This window comes from Clupea harengus, chromosome 7 (genome assembly GCF_900700415.2).
Source record: "Clupea harengus chromosome 7, Ch_v2.0.2, whole genome shotgun sequence".
Taxonomy (NCBI): Eukaryota; Metazoa; Chordata; class Actinopteri; order Clupeiformes; family Clupeidae; genus Clupea; species Clupea harengus.
The window spans coordinates 20,230,869-20,254,358 of NC_045158.1; the positions used below are offsets into that span (position 1 = coordinate 20,230,869).

Consider the following 23,490-nt stretch of genomic DNA (forward strand, 5'->3'; position numbering starts at 1 on the left):
TGCAGCATCATTTGGTTCAGCAGAGATGTACAGTTTGCGTGTCATCCGCATAACTATGGAAACATACATTGTGTTCTCTAATGTCCCAAGTGGCAGCATGTATAGTGAGAATAATAATGGACCAAGGCAGCTCCCTTGTGCAACCCCAAAGCAGATGTTATGTTTCTTATACACGTGATCTCCAAGCCTGACATAAAACTTTCTCCCTTTGATGTATGTTCTGAACCAGTTTAACACAGTCAGAAAGACGATTGATTAGGATGTCATGACCTAATTGCACTGAAACTATCTTTTTCAAGTATTTACTAATGAATGGAAGATTGGAAATTGGCCTATAGTTGGTCAGTGCATTACCATCTAGGTTGGGTTTCTTTAGTACGGGTTTTACAACAGCTGTTTTGAAGGCATCTGGGAAGATGCCAGTTTGAAGAGATGTATTTATATTCTCAGGACATGACTTGAAACACTGTCGAACACCCGCTTAAAAAAATGCTTTAGGTACAGGGTCAATACATGAGGTGGAGGAGTTGCACTCAGTGACAGTGTTACAAGATCCATTAACGTGATGCAGGTGAAATTTCCCATGGTTGCATCTTTTTTACAGTGTTTTTCTGAGGCTATCTGAGTTATCATCAGAAATAATACTGGCTCTAATTGAAGTTATCTTGTTGTTTTCTCAAATCTCCCAGCATCACTCCTTGCTGGGTCATTCCACGCCAAACGGGACAATGGCTCCCACTCGACCGTCTCAGATTTGGCTGAAAAAATCAAGGTTGTTCATACACTTCTTAATAGGTAGATAGTCCAAATATTAAGCTCTCTACTACCAATAGTTTTGTCACAAAAAAGATGTTTTAGGGGGAGGGGTGCCTGTTTCTTAAGACGCTTTTAGCAGCGTTTTCTTGAAGAGCCATTTTCAAATTGCTATTACTAGAAAAGTATTTAGCTAGCTCCTTCAAACTTTCTAGGCTTAAAATATGATTATAGAGAGCTAATATTTGGGACTATTCCTATTTAGAAGTGTATAAACAACCTTTAATGTTTCAGCCAAATCTGAGATAGTTGAGTGGGGATTTTCCTTAAATTGTCAATTTTGGCGTGGAATGAACCTGCTCCATTCTCTCACCAAAATGCAGTTGTCGGTTGTCTCCACACGGTAGGCCATATCAGTTCCACAATAGCATACAAGTAACATGCTCAGATAAATGGGTTTGTCTAGGGGCTGGTTCCATGTGTGTGTCAGGAAGGGGAACAGTAGGGTAGTTGGCCCTAGGTGTGCAGAGGTCAAACAGAGGGGGCTGGCTACTCACAATAACTTTATGCGCGGAGACTTTTGGCGCCAGTGTCTTTATGTAAATTTGAGTGTGGATATTGGATATTTTGGACACCAATATTCTTCAGTATAGCATAACATGTCTAATAACATGCCCTTTCAGTGTAATATGGACTTGGAAGAGTAAATATAACTATTAATTACTTGTACTAAACTACACTGGGCACATAGTAAAAAAGCAGGACATACAGGATTTTGGACACATCATCATTCATTGGTTATGAGGTCCCTGTGCACTACAGGTGCCATGTGACTGTTGTAATTGCCTTTGAATTAGTCTCATAACATCAATTACAGTCAATTAAACAGTCCTGTATAATATTGTAATTCCAGTATTTCCATCCTATGCAAAGTACGCATTACCTGCACCTCAGACCAACAGATTACGCAGCTAAAATTAAAACAATAATAAAGAAATTCATAATAACTGTTATTGAGCCTTATAATCAAGACTGAAACCGAAGACCAATTTCAAAAAGTATACAATACATTTGAACAGATGGAAGCAAGATCACAGTGCACAAACAGAAGATCTGTGAAATCTATAGAGAGTGTAAAAACGAATCAAATCCCAAATGTTAATTTGAGCATAATGTACACAGTATAAGTATCCCCCCCTATCCCAAAGTCAAGCTCATCAACGTGGAGAATTTCATAAAATCAGTGATATCCTGCGATAATGTTATGTCGGTAAAACCAGCAAGTAATTGCTAACAGATTCAGTTTTTTTCCAGTTTTTGTAGCACAGAGAAAGTTTGCATTGTGGTACCTAATTATCTTGCAGAGATGTAATATGTTGATGTGGAAAGCCCCTTAATAAGGACCTGAGGTATACATCAAGTAAGTTGTGAAGCAGAACAAATTCAGTCAAGTCCTGCCACATAAAATTTGATACTAGATACTTTTTGATATTACATACTTAAACCATAAAGAGATTTTCAATATTCTCAACCACTGCCTCAGGCTGTCAGATAATCAGCACTGTCAAAACTGCATGGAGTTCTAGCAGGACCTTGACCTCATCAATCTTTATGCAATTGGATAGAGATTTATTTAGTTTGACCACAATGTATATTTGCATGTTGTTGTTCTTTTTTAGCAATACATGATTGCAGTGACAGTAACATGAAATATAGTCACACTTTCAATTTGTATTTTTTTTAGGAAAGTTAACCATGGCATCCACTCAGATCATTAAGGGCAAAAAAGTCTCTCACCACTGCAAGTAAGCTCCGTGAAGACACTCAAATGATCATGCAGCCCTACGCCAACTGGGAAGAGCACTTGACTCCAGCTCCTCTGTCAATTACTGTCCTGGGAGAGTAATATTTATATCCTCCAAAGATGATTCTCTATCAACCAAAATCCACCAAAGGATGGATTCCAGTTAATCAAGTACCCCAATTCATTCAGAGCGTGTCTCATGCAAGTGTGCAATTGCTGGATGGTATGCTTTTAATGAAGCACACACCAGTATGGACCAGATAGACTCCACACTGCAAACGTGCCACAGTATGTCAGAACGGCTACTGAGGTTATTCTCAAGAATGATGAAAGACTTTTTCAAGCTGTCCTGCCAGACACCTTAGCTAACATTGACAACATAGCCAGTGAATGTATGCGGCTGTCCAGCTGTACCAAGGACAGGTTTGAGATGGTCATTTCATTGGTTCATGAGATCCTTGAAGCAAGTACGAGTGCAAAAGAAGTTTACACTGAAGATCTCAAGAATGTAACACAAAAGATGGAAGAAAATGAAGTCCGCAAGGAGTCAAAGATGGAAACAGACAAAAGAACAGCAGAAGACTTAAAGAACTATAAGTCTAAACTGGATGCTGCTGAGAAGCTGTTCGACAAAGCAATGAAGTCAATGCCAAGCGGATGGGACATGATTGGGATGAATCTGGTAGAGGGACTCGCAGAGAGTCTACTACTCTAGTTTCTGGCGTAACCCAATTTAGTGACCTTCAACTTGATTAAAATGGTAGGCAAGAAAGGCAAAGGCTCAGCACAGAAACCAGGCACAGAAAAGGAGAAGATGGATTTATACTTTGCAGTGAAGGATGTGTACGAACAGGCAGGCACCATCCAGAAATTGGCTGAGCAATTGAAGGGTCTGACGGCGGAAAGCAAAATTGATTGGGTAGGCTTGTATGACCAGAAAGATAAAAAAGCAAAGAGTGATTACACAAAAGGAATGCTGGAGGAAGTGAAAAACATCATTACCTCATTTAAAGGCTCAGATGCAAAAACTACAGCACTAGAAATCTGCGGAAAAGGCATATCCATTTGCACAGAGATGGCAAGTATTGCCCCGAAAGAGAATGTGAAGCCTCAAAAGAACAACAGCTGATCGAAGAAATTGCAAAACTGCATGAACAAGCTCAGACCTTCAACGCAAAAGGCAAACAAGTCACTAAGACAACACCTTTTTCCCAGACACCACCAGGGCTAGCCAAAGCACAAGGTAAGAAGTCAGCAGCAACGTTTGCTGCAGAAAATGCAAGAGTCCAGATTGAGGAGACCAGAAAAGCCCTGGACACTGCTAGACAAATGTACAGCACAGCCGTGGAGAGATTTGAGAAGAACAAAGAGGAGTTGACTGAAATTTTGGTCACTCTGAAGAACTGTGATGTCAAGAAGATAGATTTTAAGACAACCTTGGAGATTCTAGCTCAGGGTCTTACTGCCCTGGGAAAAGTGAAGGAGCAGTGGGAGAAGATGGTGCGTTTCTTTCAAATAGTGTCAACCATCATTAAAGCCTCCATGAATACTGCCATTAAATCTTTCACAGGAGCAGCCAAACAGGCCTCTGAGTACTCTAGCAGCGCCTTCCTGAAGGACATGGTCTACAGCCAAGCATTCCAAGTCTCCAACGTTGCCAGTCTGGTGAACATGATTTCAAGCACATACACTGAAGTGTCTGAGAAGTACATCATGGATAGGGTCAGCAGCCTAGGAAGACTCATGGCCCTGGATCAGAACAGTCCAGAGTTTGACGTGGAGCGTAAACAATTACAAGACGGTTGTGTGGAAGCCCAGCGTGGTATACTAGCCCTGGTCCAGAAGAACAAGACTGACTTCAACCTGAAGACAGAGGAACGTATGGTCCACCTTGACGAGCTGCGGGCTCTGTTACCCCCACCTACAAAAGAGGAAGAGGAGAAAGTCAAGCGGATCGTCAACTCGCCTCCTGAGGAAGTCGACCAGTTTGCCTAAAAATTCACTTCTCTTTTGCAAGGCGCCCTGATGAAATTTTTATTCTATTTCTATAAATCTGTAATGTTTTTCTTTTCTGTGCAAGAATGCTAGCTTTTTTATCCTCATTTTCTCAAACGTGTATACTAGAGACAACTCGAGGCAGAGTTGAAGGTGAAAGAGTCTGTAGTGAGCTGGACATATGTCATTCCAAAATGGGGCCAGTCCTCTAATTGATGGATGAGGTGGTCAAAGTTAGAAAAAAAACCTGTATCAATTGAGTGATCAGGACTCAACCCAGCTGTGATACTGGAACCTTAAAGTTTGTGAAAATCATCAGCTCTTTGCTTGACAACCAAAGAGAAATAAAATAGGAGAACTAACCCTGTTATTTACTGAAGAAGAACTTGTCCAGGTTTAAGTTTTTTGATGCATGGGGTTGAAAATGTACCTGATTTTTAAATGACTGCTCATTGTTATATTCATTACATTCATCTCAGTTTAATTAATCAATTTTTTTCTGTTGTATTTCAATTCCTGTTTAGTTGCTTGTCATGGTTCCTTTTTATCCCTTTGAAGTTTTTTGAAGAATGGTTACATTGTCAAACTTTGACAGCAAAAATAAATGTGCCATTATATAAGGTTTTGTGTTTGTCTTTATTTTGTCAGTCTAAGGGGACACACCAAGTTTTTATTTGATATTTGCCTAGTCAAGGCAAGACAAGTTCATTCATATAATACATTTCATACACAGAGACAGTTCTATGTGCTTTAAATAAATAAAATAAAAAAGAACAAAAAAGACAAATAATAGAACATTACATTTGAATTGCATTCTAACAGGTTGTAAGAGCATAGGAGGAGCCTATGGATGGTGATAAGAGGACCCCCCCCCCCCCGCCCCAAAAAATTATGCAACACTCCTTAAAATGTGTTAAAGGTACAAATTCCCCTTCAATCAAGCGCTCAAGAGTGAGTAAAGTTTATTTTTGTGTGAAGTTAAAGTAAGTAACTAATATTACTGGATTGCCTGCACTACATTCAACACATGAACTCATTATGCTCATGACTAGGGATGAGAATTGATAAGATTTTAACACTTCGGATTCCTTTCCGATTCCTGCTTATCGATTCGATTCCTTATCGATTCTCTTATCAATTATTTTTGGGCAAGGAAAAAAAGAGTACAAACGGGTTTATTTACATTCATTTTCTTTTATATAATATTCTCTGAATAGATGATGCACAGCATATACAGTATGTATGTATACATTTACATGTTTTAAATAACCAAAAACAAACAATAGGTCAACAAACTCTCAAAGTGGGGTCCAGACACCCATAGCCTAGGGATCCTTTTCCTTGATGGGGTGCCAGGGGGTCCCAACAAAGAAAAAAAATATTTGATTTGACTATAAACCCAACCATAAGTAACAGAATGTATGACTGATTTGGTAATGTGTTTCATACAATTTTTTTAATACATCTAAACTAATACTCCTATCCAACTCACTCCTTGTGAGTGGTATTTGGACTACATCAATGCATTCCTTTAGGCAAATCCTGCTGGACCACGGCCACGTCCACCGGAGCCTGGCGCTTCTCTCTCTCTGCTGGAACTGGGGATGAGGAAGGTGAGTTCCGATTTAATACCCTCACATTGTGAGGGGAGGTCTGAGTTTAGTTGGCATTCTTGTCTTTTTTTCAGGTTGACCATGAAGATGTGCGGATGCTGTACAAGCGGTACTTGCGTACAGAAATTGCTTACTACCAGCTGAAAATGAGGAAGATCCACAAGGAGATTGCATTGCTTGATAGGCAGCTGGATGTTACTGTAACCATGTAAAGCAAAGCTTTGCCTTAAGTGTTTGTGAGCTTTGGCATGAATTGTAACTGAACTGAAATTATTTTTCTTGTGCACCTTAATTTACAGGCTGACCAATAGAGTACAAATAAAGGCTTTATTTTCTACAACATGGACCTCTTAAATTATTCTTGAACATGTTCCTCTATTCAGAATCAGAATAATTTGTATTGCCAAGTATACTCTCATATACAGGACATTGACTTGGTGATTTCGGAGCATGGGACATAGACAACAATATATATATGTACACGTAAATAGAATACAAGAAAAGGGTAATAGTAAAAATACAAATAATCAAAACAAGTATTAGTATACTGTGCAAGAGCAAGTGTTAACAAAATAGCAGTGTGGTGCAGTGTGTGAGCCCTACTGCAGTGGGGAAGAAACTGTTCAGGTTCTGCCAGATGGGAGTCTCTGAAATAGGTGGTGACCGGGATGGGAAGGATCAGCGATGATCTTGCATGCTCTCTTGCTGGTCCTGGAGTGGAACAGGTCTGGGAGAGACGGCAGGTCGCAGCCGATGGCCTTCTCGGCTGACCGAATGATCTGCTGCAGTCTGCCTTTGTCCTTGGCAGTGGAGGCGGCAAACCAGACGGTGATTGATGAGGTGGGGATGGACTCAATGATGGCTGAGGATGGACTATTAATGGGTAACTTAAAAGCAAAGAGGGTGGCAAACAATATACCCATTAACCATACAAATGAAAAATTCAACTAAAATGATGGTGGGCAATTCTGTCCCTTGCAGCCGTCCGGTCTGCTCATCCAAGTGGACTGGCTCTAGGTCATCCTCAGGATGGTCCATGATAACTGGGATCCTCTCCTTCCTGATTGTAGCCACATTGTGGAGCACTGCACATGCCACAGTGATGTTACATGCCCTGTCTGGTGCCACCCGCAGCCCCCGCATACATCTGAATCTGGCCTTCAGTTGGCCGAAGGTCATTTCAATCCGGGCTCTCGTTTGAGCAAGAGCCTCGTTGAAACGGGCTTGAGGGCCTGGTGCTGGCTCTGCATAGAGGGTCATGAGGTAGGGCTTGCAGGCATAACCCCTGTCTCCAATTAGGAGTCCATCGTAGTGACCTAGTATATGATATGTACAATGTTGGATCACCTCTACATAAAATAAGCAATTTCTGAATGATATGAGATTTGCTATACCTTGCTCGAAGCTGTGGCACAGTGTAGACTCTCGGAATATTCTGGAGTCGTGGACGGAGCCCGGCCACTTGGCCTCAACATTTGTTATGAGGCAGGTGGAGTCACAGATCATCTAAGATGAATTGCGGTCAAGTCATGGGTATTGTACAGTACATGGGTAGAATTATCCGGCTAACTCAGTTAGCAGGTAGAAGGAACGGGGCCCAGGTTGAAAACCTTCAAAACTCAAAAAGCATACGTAAGTCATACAAAAATGCAAATACATTTCAAACAATTTCAATCCACCAAATTAATGAAATAAGTACCAAAGATTACAACAGGTGGAATTGCTGAAACAATCCCAACTAATGACTGAAATGAATGCAAACCGTATGCAGCATTGTTGTTTTTAAGAAAGCACATCAAACATCAATATAAATTGAACAATCAACTAAGTACACTAAAAAAAAAAACTCACATGCATGCTACAAACTGATATGCATGCTGCCTGTATGGTGTGCTGCTTGGTTATTATTGTACAAATCAAACAACACATCCTACCATCAATGACTATAGCAGCACTTCCAATACCAAATAATCATCACGATAAAAAAAGTTTTGTTACAGTACCAGTGGCTTCTTTGGTTGTACCATGAGTTGAATCCTTGTTGAAACACCAAAGCGCCCATCTATTTCGCTATGTCCCTCCTTACTATGCCCTCGACTGTGGATGTGGCTTGCTATCAAACTAGACATATCACAGACAAATGCTTACCGTGGACCACATGGGTGGGCATCCTGAGAAGCACCACAAGAAGCTGTTCAACAAATGTCTTGACAACCAATAAAGTGGTCGGAGCGTATTGGTATTCCATAAGAAAATGCAGAAGGAACATGACTGTTTTTGAGTCTTCGTGAAATAAACAACTGGTGTTGTGCTAAAATGTTCACAGACAAAGTTCAGATTAATAAAGAAATATGAGATTTAATATGATGTGTACATCACTACAGTTGTCCCGGCCATATTTAATATGCATTTCGCATGTCCACCATGTCATGAAAATGTGCGCCTGTTCTGTATTAGTCTCATTTTAGAGCATTTCTCATTTTATTGTGGGTAGGGTTGCGAACAGGAAACTTTCCACTGTAATTTCATGGATTTATGGTTATTCTGGGACATTGATGGTAATTTTCAGTATTTTGGGGGAATTTATACTTTCCTCTGTATGGACTGTTACTAAACACCTGAAAGGGAGGAGTCTGTTAAGAAAGATTTTGTATGTTGAGAGATTTTGATAACTTTGTTTATTGACACCATAAAAACACCTGCTCAAAACATAAAAAAAAAGTTTTGTTAAATATTCCAAATGCACATTTGTTTGTCATGAGCATAATGAGTTCATGTGTTGAATGTAGTGCAGCCAATCCAGCGATATTGGATGGAGCCCCTTTTTTTTTTTAATCGCTATATATTGTGGCTAAACTTATTTTTCCCCGGTAAATAAAGTGTTCCATTTCCATTTCAACTGAAATTGTTTAGAGTAGAAATTCGCTTTTTATAAAAAGGAGAAAATGGAGAAGGAGAAAATACGGTGCTTGTTTATCTACCTTTTTAGCAAGCCAGTCAGTTAATTTGCTAACATCTTAAATAATATATGGTGCTTGTTCATCTACCTTTTTAGCAGGCCAGCCAGTTAATTTGCTAACATCTTAAATAATAAACGGTGCTTGTTCATCTACCTTTTTAGCAAGCCAGCCAGTTAATTTGCTAACATCTTAAATAATATACGGTGCTTCTTCATCTACCTTTTTAGCAAGCCAGCCAGTTAATTTGCTAACATCTTAAATAATATACGGTGCTTGTTCATCTACCTTTTTAGCAAGGCAGCCAAAATCATTTATTTGTTGATATAGGCCTGTTTAGAAAGACTTGGGAGAGTTCATACTATATCTCGTAATGTGCCCTTGTGACTTAGCTACATCCTACCCTTTAGCGATTAGCAATTCCTCCCGTTGTGCTCTATAGTTAAAGGTGGTGCAAACAATTCCCTGTTTTGTGAAAATGTAATTGTGTGTGCCGTCAGATATGTCTATTAATCACACCACATTAAGGACCTTCTTATAGCAGCCAACGGAGGAATTGCTAATCGCGAGATGCTAGCGGTGAAACCGGTTGAAATTGGCTTACTTTGACACTATAACAAACTAGTGAGTCAACAACTTTCCTAGCACAGTCAAACATCAAGCACATGGTTGTTTTGCTTGGTTTATTGCAGGTATAATACCGGTGTTGTGTCTAACAAAGACCACGAAGTTTGCCAATCAATGGAGTCGGGATGCCAGCAAATGTCGAATTCTTCAGCAGGGTTTATTGCAATACTTAAATCAGAATAAGAGAAGAAATCTAGAAGTGTTCTGACTAAATAAACTCGCGCTTGGACATTTAAACTTAACATGATACTCCCACTAAAGCCCTGAATGGCTGACCCTGTAACCAATCAAATCCCTACCCTCTAATCTGACCCCATCCAATCAAAAAGCTTACAATATCTATCATGACCCACCTATTTATCCTGTGGGCCACAGAAATGCCTCCCCTCATCTCAAATAATCTCATTCATACCTTTACTTATAAACTAACTTAACTATTATCACATATTATTATCTATCAAAACACTAACATTCCTACACCGGCAAGCTGGTCTCAGGTAGCGAAGTATAATGCGAGATGCTCTGGGGTAAAATGCGTTATTGAGGTATTTAATGCAGCGCCAGTCTGACTTCCAAAAAGAGCCCGGGTGACGTAATTCAATTTTCAATTCAATTTTATTTATATAGCGCCATAACAATACAATTGTCTCTAGGCGCTTTACAGAGCCCAGAGCCTGAAACCCCCTTAGTGCAAGCACAATGGCAACACGGGCAAGAAAAAACTCCCTGTTAGTCAGGAAGGAACCTTAAGCAGAACCACGGCACATAAGGGGGAACCCATCTGCTTGAGGTCGGCCGGGTGGAGATAGGAAGGGGGGAAGGGGGGAGGGTTGTGTGGCAGAAGGGGAAGGGAAACAACAGGTGTTATACATAGCCTGCATTTGGTAGATGTACATAATATATATGCAGACATCCAGTGGTAAATACATGGTACAGACAAGACCAGTTTAGTGGATATACACTGTGCTGATAGGGTTACTATTACAGGGGTAAGGGGAGTAGTAATGCTAACGTTGGTATAGCAACTGTCACTCGAGTAGTTCGAAAGCCAATATTACGTCACCCGGGCTCTTTTAGGCGCCGGTCACTTTTTGCCATGACAGCTCCGTTGGGTTCCCTTGCGTTGCGTTTCATGCTTTGCTTGCGGCAAGAGTTGAAGAATGTTCAACTTTTCGTGAGGCAATGCATGTGTCAGCCAATCAAATTGCCTTTCATGCATGACTGACAGCACAGGCGCTAGCCAATCAGATCCTGTATATGCTCACGTCTAAAAAGCGGCAAGCTAAAAAAAAAAAAAGATGGCGGACCAAACTCCGTAGATGGTCGTATTTGTACCTAAAAGTTTTTTGCTTAGATTTTTTTACTTACAGAGAAATAGACACTGTACAATGTAAAAACCCCTTTATTGTATACCGTAAAAAATGTTAGAAAGCAATAATAATAGCGACCACTATTTACCCAACTTGTAGCCTAGTAATCCTGCCCTACCATAATGTATGTAGGCTATAACTTGTCTTGAAATTCATATCTATCACAATCAGTGGCGGCTGGTGATTTATTTTTGGGGGGGGGGGTGCAGTTGGGCAGTGCGGTTTAAATAGCACTCCACAATGAGAAAAAAAACATTGTGGGTTTTGAGTAGAATATATAAAAAAACAAAGCTTTATTTCATGAAAACACAGTGCTCAACACTGTCCATTAACAACTCTCAACAAACTGTAAAATTGGGCATGAGAGGTTTAGAGCAGAATGGTTTAAGAAACATTGGGTTGGGTTCCAGAGGTTTAAACATTGGGTAGTAGAGGTTTAGAGTAGACTAGATTCAGAAACATTGTGTTCAAGATGTTTAAAACAGAGTAGATAAAAAAACACAGGGTGGACAAGTTTAGAGCAGAATAGAGTGAGAAATACTGGATGATACCAGTGGTTTAGAGCAGAATAGATTCAGAAACACTGGATGATACTACATGTTTTCGAATGCCAATTCGGTACCCTTCGTCCAACTGCTCTGCAGTCTGCAATACTCAGTCTTCCAAAGAGGTTTAGCTTCAGGCTGTTATTTAGATGGCTAAGGCCAGATTCATGCTTTTACATTTTTCAGTAAAGTGCTTTAAATCCCTTATTCCCGTTGCAATCCAGAGTGTTTCAGACCCAGGACTTTGGAACAACAAGACAGGGGAACCAAAAAAACGCATTACTAACTGAACAACCAGCTAACCAACTCTGCTTAGCATAGCCTACAGGTTTGACGAGAAGCTCCAGGTGCTATCAGTGGTCTGCTGCTGAATGTTTATATCCGTTCGGGTCCCAAGTCTTATACTCTCCTCTTGTCAACATCTAATCGTCGATTAAACGGTGTTTCACATAAGGATACCACAGAGTTTTCAGTCACCGATGTCGCCATATTCACAAACCAATGTTTCTGCTAGCTATGGTGCTCTCCAATATGATTATGTGATGGGAATGAAACCACATCATAATTTCTGGTCTCTGATTCGCTGAATAGTCCAATCGCGTTGAAATAAGAAACGATAGGAAACAATGTCATTGGTTAGGTCGCAATGACTTTGCGCCCCAGGATCGAACTTTCATCTGCCAATGAGAAGCTGTCCTTGCTCAAATGACTGTGAAAAGTATGAGAGCGCCCGTTGACTTCCATTTGGCCGGCGCCCCACCAGGGAGGAGGGGCTTTTCTCAGTGATAACGAATGGCAATATATTATATTTGGTCACATTTAAGTAATTGTTGACAGGGGCTTACGGTCTCCCACACACATTTAACGCGTTAACACGGTACATTTCTTATTTTAATTATTTGGTATATAATGATTTTTGACTTTTTTTTTCTACATTTTAAGAGGGGCGGCCTTCTAGCGCCCTGTATTGACGCACCGCTGTCGGCGGGGAAAACGTATTTCCTAAAGAATCCGTGTTGAAACCGGAAGTCGTCACTTTACTCCGTTTGATTAGGACCTTTACTTTTTAGTTGAGAAGTTGTGTTGATCGCCTGACATTCAAACGATCGGTTTTCTTTAAATTATTATTATTTTTGTGAAGTAATACGGCTTATGTGAATAAAGCTATCTACACGACTTTTTATATGTCTACACTGACTCGGTTAGTTGTTCATGTGGTACACGAATGTTGCAGAGTATTGTAGGTCTTAACTGAAGCTGTTCATTATTGTTAGGTTGCTGCTAACGCTTAGACCAACAATCCATTGGAACACATAGTAGCTAGCTAGCCTCGCTGCTAATAAGTATAACGTTAGCATGCTGATATGAATTGACCCATGCTGCTAACGCTTAGACCAACAATCCATTGGAACACATAGTAGCTAGCTAGCCTCGCTGCTAATAAGTATAACGTTAGCATGCTGATATGAATTGACCCATCATAGTCAGGTGGCTTAATGCTCAATTGACTTGTTAACCGAACTTTTACAAAGTCATACAACTAAACACACAAGTGACTTGTTAACCGAACTTTTACAAAGCTATATGACCAAACACAAAGCTAGCACTGTTAATTCCGTTATAGCTAGCTAGGTCAATTAGCTCGCCTAAGATACTGTAATTTAAGCTAACCAATTACCTCATTTCCCCCAAAACCCATCGATTGTGTGTGTTTGTGATGTGTAACATATGTCCTTTATCAGTCATTCAAGTTATTTACGTTTATTTACCGCTAGCGATTACACCACACAAGTGTAATTCAATTGCTAGCTAGCTAGCTAGGTAAATTAGCTTGCATAAGATACTGTCATTTTTAGCTTACCTATTACCTAATTATCACACAAAAAACATTGATTACGTGTGTTTGTGATGTGTAACATATATCCTTAATTAGTCATTCAAGTTATTAACGTTTATTTACCGCTAGCGATTACAAGTGTACACAACATTAAAAGTCAGGCATCGACATGGTTCCTAAAGAATAAATCAAAGGTCCTTGTCCATTTCTGTTCAGGACATGTGACACGTTTTATCCAACCAGAGACCGGAGTAAAGTGACGATATCTGGTTTCAACACGGATTGTTTAGGAAATACGTTTTCCCCGCCGACACCGCCACTGATCACAATAGCCGTAGGTTACCTGTTGCATGGTTGCTGACACACCACTGAGGGCAGAAGCAGCGATGCTAATCCCAGCTGAACTGCTGCACTGCTGACTCTGTGGGCTGGCGACTCGTTGACGTGCTAGTTAAAAAGCCAAAATAATCTAATTTAGGCAGCTTTGCCGCCTTCTCCTCCTGTTCTTTTTTCTCTTGCCCTTTTCTACTTCCACTCTTGTGCTTAAAAGGCATTGTTACGAGTAAAGTTGTGCTGTGCTCAATGAACTAGGACCTAATTACTAGGTTATCAGACCTTCGAATTGGTTTAACTATAGCGTATTGTATTGTCACATGATCAAATAGAGACTTGACATTGGACAGCAACATACATATTACCCAGCAATCATCATTGCTAATCACAAAAATACCAAAGAAAATAAGAACCTATTCATTTCATTGAATAGTTTTTTGATAGTTTCTATAGTGTATGTAGGATAAGCATATGATTTTGTTATAAATTGCTACTTTTCCCCAAAAAATAATAACAACCATGACTGAGATAAGTTTGCCTTTTCAAGCGTATTGTATTTGACACTGCCATTTATCTAAAAACAGCGCGTATTAACATAAGCATTTCCGAGATGATTCGACGCTGTACTGACGGTGGGCCCGTCGAGCGACGTACTTGGAGGGGGGGATGTCATGGCAAAAAGTGACCGGGCGCAAAAAAGAGCCCGGGTGACGTAATATTGGCTTCTGAACGACTCTTGAGTGACAGTTGCTATACCAACGCTAGCATTACGTCACTCGGACACTACCTAACCCGGGCACTTTTTGGATATCAGTCAGTCTCAAGAGTCGTTCGAAAGCCATCAGCTACTTTTTAGTCGCTTAATATTGTGCCTAAACTATGAAGTATTCCGTTTTAGCTACACCTTAATATTGTGCCTAAACTATGAAGTATTCCGTTCTAGCTACACATGCCGGTATCCTGTAAGTAAGCAGATCTTCGCAACAGGTTTAGCCGCTAGCATCTCATTAGCGATTAGCAATTCCTTCCCGTTGTGTGTTTTCCCTGTTTTGTGAAAATGTAATTGTGGGTGCCGTCGGATATGTCTATTAATCACAACACATTAAGGACCTTCTTAAAGCAGCCAACGGAGGAATTGCTAATCGCTAACTAAATTATTTACTAATTGATGTATTAATAACCAGCTGTAATGTCGAATCGATCGACTGATTAACTTTCGCATTTTCTGACTTTCCTTCACGAGGCTTACCACAGATAGGGGCGGATCAAGGTCAGACGCTGAAACCGAAGACTTTTCATTACAGCTACGGCCTGGGTTGTATTTAGTTTGAGACAACATATTCCAGCGAAAGAGAAGTTAATTTAACAGAAGGTGAGAATATAAGGATTGAACAGATCAGAGAGCGAGAGGGATTAAGTAGCCTAAAGGATGAATATTTAGGTTTGTAGTAGGACTACTGCTTCAATCATGACATGGACTGTTTAGGCTACTATGTCCGTGACCATTGCGTAGTCAGTATGTTGTCGAGATTGTGTTTTCATGTGTGATCTAACCTACCATAATAGGCCTTTTTTCCATTCAAATATTTGTTTAAAGGTAGGTGTGTGAACTTTATATATTCAGTGGAAACTTGTTCAAGTCTGGTTTCAGTTTCAATCCTTGAGCCTCGCTTGAGTTCGTCTACCCTGACGTTCCTTGCCCGTGTCAAATACATTTCACGCGCACGATAAGTTAAAACTACAAAACATGAAGGCGCAGTCCCTCACATTAGTTGACTTTTCATGAATTCGATTTGTAATGCTTTACCCTTAGGGGTGTTAACAGCCATCTCTGATTACAAACTCCAAAGTCTAAAGGTCCAAAGTCAATATATTTGTTTTCTGATATTGACTATTCAAGAAGGAAAATCATTGATAAAATAGTTAAATCTCATTAAATACTTATTCGTACTTCTATTGGGTCACTGACAGGAAGAAGTCAGACCATCTTGGAGGCAGAGTTGAGCTGCTAAAAATCAGCGTATTCACCAGAGTGCTTTAAAGGACAGTTAATATTAGTAAACACAAGGTGCACACATACTATTTTATACATTTTTGTAAACTAATACATCTGATTAGATTTACTTCTAGTAACACAAGGAAGAGAAAATCATCACCCAAACCATCCACTTCAGAGAAAAGGTATAATTGCATCATTTGGATTTATCATTTCCTGTGAATAACTTTACCAAATACATTTAATTTAAAAATCTACATAAAAAATACTGTCTAAAAGAATCTGCTCTGACTTTGAAGCTTCTATGATTTCAGTGTCAAGCTGGAGAGGTCAGACTCACCTGCATCCAGCTATGTGTCTCTAAAGACAATGGATCCACCAGCAAACTTCAAGGAAGAATTTGGACTTCATTTAAGGTCTGCTGAGGAATCCTCCACTTCAAGCAGATTGTGATACAATGGACTGATGTGTTTCTTAAATTTGAATCAGAATAAATTAATCAATTATTGAAATCCCAGGGAGAAATTATTTAAAGAAGTGTTTACAGTAGTAGGAGTTATCCAGGTTTGCTTAAAGCGAGCCCCACATTTGACTTTGCACACAAAATTGCTTTGGGTCACAAGTGCTTCCTTTCTGGGGCAGTGTATTCTTTTCCACTTTTGCTATAATTGCTCATACGCATGCACATATCTGTCCACTGCAGACCTATAATCTAGAGAGTATGGAGAGATTAGATGGGATATGCCTGATTTTGTGAGATTGCTACAGTATGGAGTTCCTGAAGCCCTTAGACTCTGAAGGCTTAGAGGGTGAAGTTGGCATGATCTCAGCTGTCTTTGGGTAGTTAGCTCACTAGTGTAAGATCAAAACTTCATAATGATGCTTTAATCATTTTTGGAAGTATACATTTGACCTTGAACTTGAATATGTCCATAAGAATTATCTGGAACATCACCTGAAACATCCAACCATTCTAATTTTATTCTATTACTATTAGGTCATTTCTGATATGGAAAATTGATCTCTGATATTCTAAACAAATGTGTGGTCCTGCTATAACAACTTTTGATGATCATTATTTTTTATATTTTGTGATTTTAGAGTGAATCAGGAGAGATCAGAGTCACCTGCACCCAGCAGTGTGTCTATAAGGTCCATGGATCCACCAGGAAACTTCAAAGGAGAATTCACACCTGATTCAAGGTGAGCTGAGGAAATATTCACTAAATTATTTGTTTTCTATCGGACTGATGAAAGCTGTTTTCAGGTTTAAATCTGAATGGATAAGATACATTATGGTAAATCAAGGTTCATTACTCAACTGGTTTATGCCTCTATAGAAGAGATGCAGATTTTTAGGGCAAAAAAAAAAATGGTATTGTTTTCCTCTTTTGCTATAGTTAAACATGTTCATACGCATGCATATTTCGCTCCACTGTAGACCTATAATCTAGAGAGTATGGAGAGTATATGTAGAGAGTATCAAACTGCTGTATATTTAGAGGGAATAACCCCCATGATGAATTTAAAGATACAATATGTAAGATTTATGTAAAATGGCATCTAGTGCTGAGGCTGAAGATTGCAACCAACTGAATACAGGGTTTTTCCTGGGTCAAAATGGGTCTTCGGTGCTCCCAAAAAAAATTTGCGCGCTGTGCGCGCAGTCTGTTTTACCATGTCACCTGGTAGCTTACATTTTACCATTTCATAAATAATGAGGATATGCTTCAGGAAATCATTTTGCTTCCACTTTAGATTCAAATAGATTGACAATAGTCCAAGCCCCATGGTGCTATCATGTATGGTTCAAAGATTATTAAGGTTTACCTCTTTACATATATATGCAAACTACTGAAATGTATATCAATAGAATCTAGAACTAACCAGTGGTCAGAAATGGAACACACACATTATGAAAATCAAGTTTATCTATTATTACTATTCATTTTTATTATACAAACCTACATACCATTATTTTTGTTTTTATTATTAAAACTGTCCACAAATATGTTTAATAGTGTGTTTAACTTCTATTGGCCCACCGATGGAGGCTGCGTTGGAAATCAAACTTTTGTCAGCATTTTGAGTGGACATTTTATTTGCATTTGTACAGGTGTATTCGTGCACGTCGGGCTGGCCCTCGCAGCGGAACGACAGTTTACAACCGCACCGGTTTATCAATGATAATATTAATTCGAGATGCAACACAAATATATCCGCTCTCCTCCGAACGAGCTGAGCTTTCATTGATAAACCAATGCGGTTGTCTGCCTCTCCCGAGGACCCGCGGTCTACTGGTAGGCCTACTCGTTCAAATCAAATCAAATCAAATCAAATAATAGCCTACACCTAGCCTGGATGCCAGACGAATTTAGCCACGCCCACAAATTATTTGGTCGGGAAGTTCGGTCTGGTGTCGCTCCGTTGGGGAGAAATTATCTCCTCACAAAAATCTGTGAGGAGATATAGACCAATCAAATTGTCAGGGCGGGCTTTATACGATGATGGACAGATGATCAACCCTAACGTAATCAACCACGTCACCAAAGAGCTTTTGGGGTGAATTCGTTTTCAACAAACATGGCTGCCGTTGGAGAGCTGAAATGTGGAAATTCGAGTCTGTTTTAGAAGACATTGACAGCACATTCATTTTTAAAGAGGAACAGAGAAACGCGATCAAGGCATTTGTCGATCGAAAAGATGTTTTTGCCGTCCTTCCTACGGGATCCGGTAAAAGTTTAATGTATCAGCTGGCCCCATGGTCTACGTTATGGTCATACTACGTTGCTCTGATTGGTTGTAGGCCTATCCAATTGAGCGAAGAGGCCTTTTTTTTCCTTGTTCGGTTGAAACACGCCCCATAATCACAGCCCAACGGAGCGGTCTCAGACTCATATTCTGACTAGAATTATGAGTATGACATCGTCAGGCTAGCCTACACCTGTGTAGGTCCTCAACATAGCAGATATTGTAATACATTGAAAGCCATGAATACTGAAAATGGAATGTTATGCTCAAAATCACCGCCGACTGATGAAGTCAGGAGCCATACGCAAGTTGAGTGATTGGCAGTTGGCCGCTCTGTCCATTCGCGCACCTCACAGTTGCGTATTGTTCAGACAAGAAGACACGCTTATCAACTCGATTACTATTGATCAAAACAGAACGAGGTTTCGGCTGTAGCCTATACTTGAAACATACTATTGAGACCATATTTGAACATGCATTGCACGCGTGATGAAGGCGCATCCCACCACCTGAGCGAAATAATTCATATCTATAAATAACAGGTCACCTTTATTTTTTTTACCAGATTTGTAAACAGGTCGCGATCAATATTTTGCAGTACAATAGGCTACCTTGGTTAAAAATCAAATTACGGTAGATGCATGCTAGCATTGCGCTAAATAATTAGACAGCTAACATTAATTAGTGGTGTTAACATAAAGTCAGTTATTGTATATGGCATTAATATTATTCTAAAACACCTTCACTAGTGGTTTTAACCAGATTTGTAAGCAGGTTGTAAACAACATTTTTGAAGTGCCTTGGTTTAAAACAGCTAAAAGCTAGCTACATTAAGTTGCTTGCTCAAATCTCAAATTCAAACCAAGTATTCTCTAAACTGGCAAGCTTGGAGCAGCCTCTTTTCAATGATTGGCTCAGGGGGTGGGAGGTGGGACAAGCTGCTGCCTTGAAGTCGACGGTGAGGGCTCAAAACACCATTAAGCTGAATTGCGCCATGAATGACAGCTTTTTTTTATTTATTTTTTATCGCGGACTTTTTTTGGTGCCTTAGGCGCTCGGGATTTGTTGTAGGCGCTCGGAAAAACGGCTTAGGCGCGCGCCCAAATTTTCTCTATGCAGGAAAAACCCTGGAATACTTATCCCTTTCCAAGCGTGTAGGATAATCTACGGTGGCCATCAGGTGCCATAACAACGCTAAAGGCCCTCTCTAGTGCCAGTGTTTTGGTTTGTCAGTACTGAGCTACTATAGAAACATGGCGGACTCTGTGGAAGAGAAGCCACTCCCTAAATAGATACAAAGGGCTCATTCTAAGCTAATGAAAAAACAACAGTTCATAGTTACAGGTGATATACACTAATAACAACATAATTATGAATACTTCTCCATTTCTGCCAATAGATCACCCTAAATCCTTTATACTACACCTTTTAAGTACCACAACAAAAGCTGCAGGTTTAAACATATTTACACAAACTCATCAAGCACAAATGTATTTACAATCCAGAATGAAGTTCCTGAAGCCCTTAGAGGGTGAAGTTCACGTGATCTAAGCTATTAGATCAAAACTCCATAACGATGCTTTAATAATTTTTGGAAGTGTAAGTTTGACCCAGTAAGTAATTGAATATATCCATGAGAATCACGTGAAACATCACCTGAAACATCCAACTATCCTAATTTAGTTATATTATTATTAGGTAATTTCTGATTCGGAAAATTGATCTTTGATATTCTAAACAAATCTGTGGTTCTGCTAGAGCAAGCTTTGATCATATTTTTTTTATATTTTGTAATTTTAGAGTGAAGCGGGAGAGATCAGAGTCACCTGCACCCAGCTGTGTGTCTTCAAGGTCCATGGATCCACCAGGAAACTTCAAAGGAGAATTCACACCTGATTCAAGGTGAGCTGAGGAATTGTTCACTGAATTGCTTTAACCATAGGACTGATGAGACCTGTTTTCAGGTTTAAATCTGAATAGATAAGATAAATGATGGTAGATCATGCTTCATTACTCAAGTAATGTATGCCTCTGTAGAAGATATGCAGATATCTAGGGCAAAATACGGTATTCTTTTCATCTTTTGCTATAGTTAAACATGCTCATACGCAAGCATATTTCTCACCACTGTAGACCTATAATCTAGAGAGTATGGAGAGAGTATTGTAAGGGAGGAGAGTATATATAGAGAGTATCAAACTGTTTTATCTTTAGAGGGAAGAACCCCCATGATTACTTTAAAGGTGCATTTTGTAGGATTTAGTGGCATCTAGTGCTGAGGATGCAGATTGTAACCAACTGAATACTTCTCCTTTTCCAAGCGTGTAGGATAAGCTACGGTGGCTGTCAGGTGCTATTAAAACGCTAAAGGCCCTCTCTAGTGCCAGTGTTTTGGTTTGTCAGTACTGAGCTACTATAGAAACATGGCACACTCTGTGGAAGAGGAGCCACTCCCTAAGTAGCTACAAAGGGCTCATTCTAAGCTAATGAAAATACAACAGTTCGTAGTTATAGGTGAAATACACTAATAACAACATAATGATAAATACTTTATTCCGTTTCTGCCAATAAATCACCCTAAATCTTTTTGCAGGTTTAAACATATGTACACAAACTCATCAAGCACAAATATATTTAGTCAGTATTTAATCATTTTGGAAGTATAAATTTGACCTAGTGAGGACTTTGGAATATATCCAAAACTATGTTTTAATAATCACCTGAAACATCCTCTTTAAGAGAATTTTAATCCCTTATTTTAGGCAATATTTTATAGTGAAAATGTATCTTTTTTGATATTAAAGAAAGTTTTCTTCTGCTATAACAAGCTTTGATGATAATTATGTTTTCATATTTTGTGATTTTAGAGTGAAGCGGGAGAGATCAGAGTCACCTGCACCCAGCTGTGTGTCTTTAAGGTCCATGCTTACACCACTAAACTTCAAAGAAGAATTTACGCCTGATTCAAGGTGAGCTCAGCAGTTCTTTTATGGAGACTGGAAAATGGTTGATGAGAATTACTATAATACATTTCAACATGACAGTCAATTTCACTAGATTTTAAAACAGTGCTTACAGTTTTCTCACCAGCTTTGGCACATTTCCTGAAACATTCTGAACATTTTTAGTGTTTAGGAAGAGCTTTCCTCAAAATAATTCATACTCCACATTTGTGCTTTCACTCACACTGATTGATCTCCATACAAGATTTTTTCTTGTCTTCAAATCATTGAATGCTATTTTGTAGGAAGTTGAATGATATTGTAGAAAATCACTTGAAAGAGACTAGACAGTGCATTTAAGACCTGTTGGTAGGAAAAAGGGAGCATTTCTTGCTTGCCACAGTGGTTGTGAACCAAGTATTCCTACATATCCAGTCAGAAGTCAGATGTCCGTATATTTGACCTTCATTCAGAAAGAATGTCTTAATTGGATAACGTTATGGAGGCTATAATAGATGGAGCAGACATTTAAAGAATATAGTTTCTCAGAAAATGCTAATTTTGATAATGATAATGATAAAAACTGTGTCATACCTTAAACTATGAATAGATGTATAGATCATTTGGGGGGGAACACATGGCCTAAGCAACTGATAATGTAGGCAACTGCAGACAATTGTACAAACTGATTAGATTGAATGTGCCAAAGCATTTGCAATTTGTTTAAAAGAGGGAGAAATTGCTGTTATTATGTTTACATGTGAATAGATGATGTGGAGGGTGAGCAAGTAGTGAACAATTAGTTTAGTTTAGTTTAGTTCATTCTGAAGTTATTAATAAGAAATATTAGCCTGACGTTGTCATACTCATAATTCTAGTCAGAATATGAGTCTGATACTGCTCCATTGGGCTGTGATTATGGGGCGTGTTTCAACCGAACAAGGGAAAAAAATGCCTCTTCGCTCAATTGGATAGACCTACAACCAATCAGAGCAACGTAGTCATTATCGGGGCCAGCTGATACATTAAACTTTTATCGAATCCCGTAGGAAGTAGGGCTGAACGATTTGGGAAAATAATCTAATTACGATTTTTCCCCAAAAACAAATCGTAATGAATGATTTAAATATGACCAACACAATATTAGATACATTTAGTGTAAAATATTATTTCCCACATTTTACATTTTTATTTAACTGCTCATTACAGAATCAAGAACAACAAATCGGTGGCTTTGCCACTGTGCATTTAAGTAATTTAAACAGTCATTGTAAGAATAAACACAAGGCATGCACTTTTTAAACACTGTGTGCAAAATGTACCATCTTAAGAAAAAAAAAAAAAAGTTTAATTTTTTATTTTATTTTTTTTAGACCACGTTTTTAATCGCGATTAAATCGCAAATGCAATTAATCGTTCAGCCCTAGTAGGAAGGACGGCAAAAACATCTTTTCGATCGGAGATGCCTTGATCGCGTTTCTCTGTTCCTCTTTCAAAATGAATGCGCTGTCGATGTCTTGTAAAACATCTCTAGTATCTACACATCTCAGCTCTCCAGCGGCAGCCATGTTTGTTGAAAACTAATTCAACCCAAGTGCTCTTTGGTGACGTGGTTGATTACGTTACTGTTGATCATCTGTCCATCATCGTATAAAGCCCACCCTGACAATTTGATTGGTCCGAACAATTTTTGATTTTGGATAATTTCTCCCCAACGGAGCAGTGCCAGACCGAATTCCAGACCTCAAATGTTGTGGGCGGGGCTAAGTTCAGGCTGGCATCCAGGCTAAAGAAATATAATATTATGATGGTAATAGAAGGGTTGTAAAACTCTAATCAAGTTTGTACCAAATGCACACCTAGATTGTGGTTAAATAGATGCGTTAAAATATAGTCATATTGGATTATAAGTCAAGTCAGAACACATTAAAAAAAGATATTTTCATGGAAATATCCAAAGTTTTCAC

At 39.2% G+C, this 23,490-nt stretch overlaps 1 long non-coding RNA gene and 1 pseudogene across 1 annotated transcript; both read left to right on the forward strand.

Annotated features, from left to right (window-relative positions):
* Window positions 1-2,521: 2,521 nt before the first annotated feature.
* On the forward strand, window positions 2,522-5,172 carry LOC116221112 (annotated as a pseudogene).
* A 768-nt stretch (window positions 5,173-5,940) lies between these two features.
* LOC116221026 lies at window positions 5,941-6,505 on the forward strand. The gene is made up of 2 exons (XR_004163973.2): window positions 5,941-6,165; window positions 6,240-6,505. It is a non-coding gene; the product is annotated as an uncharacterized LOC116221026 (long non-coding RNA).
* The last annotated feature ends 16,985 nt before the right edge of the window (window positions 6,506-23,490 follow it).